Genomic DNA, 6,106 nt, shown 5'->3' on the forward strand with positions numbered 1-6,106 from the left:
AAGGCCTTAAAAGTAGTTTTCTCTTGTAATTCTAATAATATATGGTTGTTTATGTTTATCCAATGATGCAATCCAAAAATTAGCAGCAAATTTTGAGGATGGTTATTTTAGGAAGATTCATGAATGGAAGTTTTATAAGTGGAAAATACGAAAGTTTCCGTGAATAAGGAACTATTTTTGGAAGACAAGAAGTTGAGATTGTTTTTCTTTCTTGCGGTTTTCTTTTTTAGAGATAAAAGGGGCTTTTTTCTTTCTTGTACAAAGAAAGGGGTTTGTACAAGAAAGAAAGCCCCTTTCTTTGTACAAGAAAGAAAGCCCGTTTTATCTCTAAAAAAAGAGCACCTTTTATCTCTAAAAAAGGAAACCGCAAGAAAGAAATACAATCTCAACTTCTTGTCTTCCTACACATGAGGAAATAACACCAACAGAAAAAATTCTCATGCTTTTTCCCTTCTCATCTTCTCTGCACAAGAGAAAATCCGAACCACACGTGTGTTCTTCTCCACCCGATCTCTTCCAAGACATAAGCCGTCACTCCTTTTTCTCATATTTTAAGAAAACCCAGGTTGCAAGAAAATCCCCGAGCACCTTGGTATATAGTATAACCCTATATATGTTTTAATATAAGCCCAATAAGATAATGGACCGGTGTAGTGGGCCTAAATGGGCTAGAGTCCTTTAACTAGTCAATAACCCTAGTGTATCTCTATATATAGGGGTTGGAGGCAGCAGTCTAGGTGTTCCAAACTAGCTACCTAGGGTGTAATGCTTCAAGCAACCTTCGCTTGATTCTACATCTTTCAAATTTGAAATACAAACTCTACTTGTTTTCATGCATGCAGGTAATACGGATTCAAAACCCTTCCCCAAAACATCACAAATTGTTTCTCAACTACCAATTTGCACACACATCAAAATTCTTCAGATCCGACGCTTAGTGTGTATATCACATCCATGATGAGACTCACTGGATGATTGGGCTATATCACATACACACGTGCCATCTATACGTAAGGCAAAGTGTGTATAACCGGGTAACTTAATTACCTGGTAAGACGTTTCCTTATCCCCTCTGTCGTTCTCCTTAAAGCAGCCTTAATTTAAATTGCACAACGTCTCCATAAAGGACCGTTACGTGAAAAATACAATGATAGGAACCTGTATAACATTATAAATAATAAGGCTGGGCCTTCTAGACTATGTGACAGAAGTAGTAACATGAAACCAAACTCGTTGGTTGATTATCTATACAAAAAATTGTCACTCTCCCTATCCAAATCAGATCACTTGCCCAGGCACGTAGCAAGTCAATCTCACCACCACAATAACAGTAAAATACTAGAGTAATGAATTCCTTCCAATCTAATCTCTCCCTCTATATAAACTCAGACCACCTTACATTATCACATCATCTACAATCTCAGTACTCCATGGCTTCAACTTACCAATGCTACTTGGTGGCCTTCGTTGTTTTGGGAGTATGGGCTTCTCAAGCCACATCCTGCACGCTCCCTGAGGTGTCCATGTCGGAGAAGCATGAGCAATGGATGACACAGTACGCGCGCTCGTACAACGACGCAACAAAAAAGGAGCTACATTTCAAGATATTCAAGAGCAATGTCGAATTCATAGAATCTTTCAACAATGAAGGGGACAAACCCTACAAGCTGAGTGTTAACGAATTTGCAGACCAAAGTAATGAAGAGTTCAAAGCCTCACGTAATGGATTTAGGACCTCCCCGACAAGTGCATCGGAAAGGACGTCCACCTTCAAGTATGAAAACGTCAGTGCAGTGCCATCTAGTATGGACTGGAGAAAGAGAGGTGCTGTAACACCCATCAAGGACCAAGGCCAATGCGGTAAAGTTTTATTACGTACTTTGCTACCTATTAAGTGTGTCATAGTTTCTATCTGGTTGTTTCTTAGCTATGAAAGAACAAAAAGGGCACCTGACTTTATTATCTAATGGTTTCTTTCTTCTAATGAAATGTGGAAAATAGGATGTTGTTGAGCTTTCTCAGCAGTTGCAGCCACAGAATGAATTGCCCAACTTAAGACAGGTAAGTTGATATCTCTATCTGAACAGGAGGTAGTTGATTGTGACACTGGTGGTGTGGATCAAGGATGTGAAGGTGGTCTCATGGACGACGCCTTCAAATTCATTCAACACAACAAAGGCCTTACAACTGAAACCAGTTATCCTTATAAGGGAGTTGATGGGACTTGCAACACCAAGAAGGCAGCTACCCATGTGGCAAAGATCAATGGCTATGAAGATGTGCCGGCCAACAGCGAGAAGGCTCTATTGAAGGCTGTGGCAAACCAACCCATTTCTGTTGCAATTGATGCTCTTGGATCTGCCTTTCAATTCTACTCAAGTGGTGTCTTCACAGGGGCTTGTGGTACTGAACTCGACCATGGCGTTACTGCTGTGGGTTATGGAACAAGTAGCGATGGGAACAAGTACTGGCTAGTCAAGAATTCGTGGGGCAGTGGGTGGGGTGAAAATGGATACATAAGGATGCAAAGGGATGTCGCCGCTAAGGAAGGCCTCTGTGGTATTGCCATGGAATCCTCTTTCCCAACAACGTGATAGATGACACTTCTTCTTTTCCTTCTTTATATCGTATCATCTCTGTAAAAAGTTGCCTACCCAGAAGCCCTAATAAGTAGTTTTGTCTTGTAATTACAATAATATATGGTTGTTTATGTTTATCTATCGCAACAACTCGTTTGAGAGAAAATGTCGAAAAAACTAGCAAGAACTCTGGGCAACCAATTAAGTTTAGTTGGCCCAATAAATGTGTTGTTTTAGCTAAAAGTACTCAAATTGCTTCTCCATTATAGTTGGTATTCTTTAAGTTTTAAAGGTAAAGAAAAATGTTATAGGGGGTGAATTTATCCTCAAGTTGTTACGAACCCGAATCGGTTCATAACATGATTGATCTTCTTAGAGGGAAGATCAGCCTCTTGATCCACTTCAAGGGAAGGATCAATCCTCCATTGTGCACAAAGACACTTTTTGAAATAATTTTCTTCATTCTTCTAGGAAGGCTGAGTACAAGTTATTTAAAGAAAAGCCCTAATCTAGATAATCCTCATCTCTAAGACTCCTACACATCCCAAACAACTACAAAGCAAATCTTACAATTAATAAAATCTAAACTAATTTATTCCATCACAAGTGGGTCCCATCTAGGCACGTAGCATTCCACCTGCCTTGAAATCAACCTTATCCCCAAGGTTGGAGAATAACCGCAGATCAATTGGTGAAAAATAAGATCTTGCGCAGTTTCCGAATGTCTTTTTTTCTGTCTCTCTGCTTTCTTCTTCTCTTTGTCTAGCGCTTGGTCATCATTTCGCATATCGTCGCCAAGGGTCGCGATAACTCCATCTTCAAACGATTCTCACATTGTTGCTCATCAAAGCTCATTCGTTGTGTCATTTTGGAAGGATTGGAACGTTGACACACGGACGATTGTGGGTGGGGAGGGTGGGGATCTTTTCGATGGTGTTCGATAGTGTGAGCGGAACGGTAGACTCTTCGGAGACAATGGGCTTGTTCGGCAAGGCTTCTCATTCTCGCCCAATCAAAGGGGCGAGAAACGGGTAGATGAGAATCGTGAGAAGCGACTATTTGTTGCTCCATAGAATCCTATTTTTTAGGCAAACTTTTAGAAACGGACCTTTGCGGGTCAACTTGCCGAACGCAATTTTTGAGATATTTTTGCTTTTAAGCATTCTCCACACCTAAAAACCAGGAGAATCCCATAAATAGATGGTTACCGAACAGGCCTGAAGTTTCTTTTGTGGCTTTTTGCCCTTTTCTTGTGGCTTGATTTTTTTTCTCTCTTCTTCTTTTTTCTTCTTCTGTTTCGCCGTTTCCTTTTTTTTCGTTATCCCGATTTTGTTCAAGCCTTCCACAAACCGTCGATATCCTTCCATCATTTCCAAAACGAGTGCTTTGATCTTATGAAGATCTCCACGCATCAAATCCAAAATCTCTGAAGAAGTAGCCATGGCATAGGATCAAACTGCTCTGATATCAATTATTACGAACCCAAATCGATTTATAACATGATTGATCTTCTTAGAGGGAAGATCAGCCTCTTGATCCACTTCGAGGGAAGGATCAATCCTCTATTGTGCACAAAGACACTTTCAGAAACAATTTTCTTCATTCATGCGTACAAGCTATTTAAAGAAGCTCTCTGATCTGGATAATCCTTATCTCTAATTAAGACTCATGCACTTCCCAAACAACTACAAAGCAAATCCTACAATTAATAAAATCTAAACTAATTTATTCCATCATAGTCCATCTAGGCACGTAACACAAGCAGTGAACCATTCTCACAGAAACTGTTGAGGGAGGGGGGATTTTATCGGTTCCGGGGTGGGGGGAGTAGGGGATGGGGTGGGATATCATTTCCCTTAATATATCTATAATCAGTCATGATAAATGCTTCACTACATTGAGGTGACTCCCTATATGGCGTAGTGGGTCCCACCATTGATAGATATCGCCTATGCATTTAAGGAGTCTTACTTTTAGATATCTTTTCGCAAGAAGTTCATGCTAATTGCCGGATCTCACATCCGATAATTTGTTAAATTTTTTATTATTTTTTTGAGAGCCTATAATATGTAATTTTTTCCTCACACTGAATAGTACGTAATTGTTTCTCGTGGAACCAACGGTTCACGCTCAACATAAAAAAAAAACATTATTGGGCCATAGGATTGCCCAAATGGCATTATTTTCGGGCTTATAGGAGATCCAAATTGCAAGGCCTATCAAATGAACGGGTCAGATCAATCAAAGGGGGCACCTGTACTATTTATAGGAACACCCCCCCATGTATGTAATCTGTATAGAAAGGCACTCGTACCATTTATAGGAACACCACTGGTGCAATTTTTAATTGAAAAATGGTATCCCCACTATTGAAGTTTGGAATGTCACCATATCTGCTTGTACACTGTGTATAAAAAATAGAATCAAATCACATAAAAAATAATAATATGTGTGTGTGAAAATCATGTCCTAAGATCTATCCAATCAGAGAACACTCAAATTTACGTGATTCGGCACAATTAACACAAGATTGTGTTAATTCTTTCACTATTGAGAACAGATAACAAGATCACAAAAGTGGGATTAACACAATCCCGTAAACTCATAATCCTCTTTGCTATTCTATGGACATCCTTCTATCTCAAGCCCCATTCTTTGTACAAGAAAACCGCTTTTATCTCTACAAAAGGAAATCACAGAGAGAAAAACAATCTCACATTCTTCTCTTCCTACACCCAAGGAAAGAACACCAAGAGAAAATACTCTCACCCTTTTTCTCGTATCTCCTCTTCTCTACACTAGAGAAAATCCGAAAACACTAGTGTTCTTCTCCACCCTCTCTTTCACTTCTTTTTCTCATTTTTTAAGAAAACCCATGTTGCAAGAGAATAAGTGTGCACCTCTTTCAAATCTTAAATACAAACTCCACTTGTTTTTACCCATGCCTGTACATATCACAACAATATGGTTGGTGCCTGTTTTTTTCTCTCAACTACCAATTTGCAACCACCTCAAAACTTCTGATCTGACGGTTAGAATTACCAGATCAGTATGGCCCATGGCCCATCCATGATTGGGCTCACTGAATTATTGCCGTCTATACTTAACAAGGGAAACAAAAGGCAACCAGATGACTCCCATGTTAAGACATTTCCTTATCTCCTCTGTCGTTCTCCTTACCCAGCCTTAAATTAAATTGAACAACGTCTCCATAAAGGACCGTTACGTTAAAAAATTACAATAATGGGAACCTCTGTAGAACCTTATAAATAAGAAGGCTGGGCCTTCTGGACTATGTGACAGAAGTAATAACATGAAACCAAATTGGGTAGTTGATTATCTATACAAAAAAATGTCACTCTCCCTATCCAAATCAGATCACTTGCCCAGGCACGTAGCATGTCAATCTCACCACCACAATAACAATAAACTACACTAAGAGCAATGAATCCCTTCCAATCTAATCTCTCCCTCTATATAAACTCAGACCACCTTACATTATCACATCATATCATCTACAATCTCAG

At 39.4% G+C, this 6,106-nt stretch overlaps 1 pseudogene; it reads left to right on the forward strand.

Annotated features, from left to right (window-relative positions):
* The first annotated feature begins 1,430 nt into the window (after nucleotides 1–1,430).
* LOC143889284 (senescence-specific cysteine protease SAG39-like) lies at nucleotides 1,431–2,594 on the forward strand (annotated as a pseudogene).
* Nucleotides 2,595–6,106: the final 3,512 nt, after the last annotated feature.

This window comes from Tasmannia lanceolata, unplaced genomic scaffold, assembly GCF_043159265.1.
Source record: "Tasmannia lanceolata isolate RefF3 unplaced genomic scaffold, GAP_Taslan_0.1 ptg000013l, whole genome shotgun sequence".
Lineage (NCBI taxonomy): Eukaryota > Viridiplantae > Streptophyta > Magnoliopsida > Canellales > Winteraceae > Tasmannia > Tasmannia lanceolata.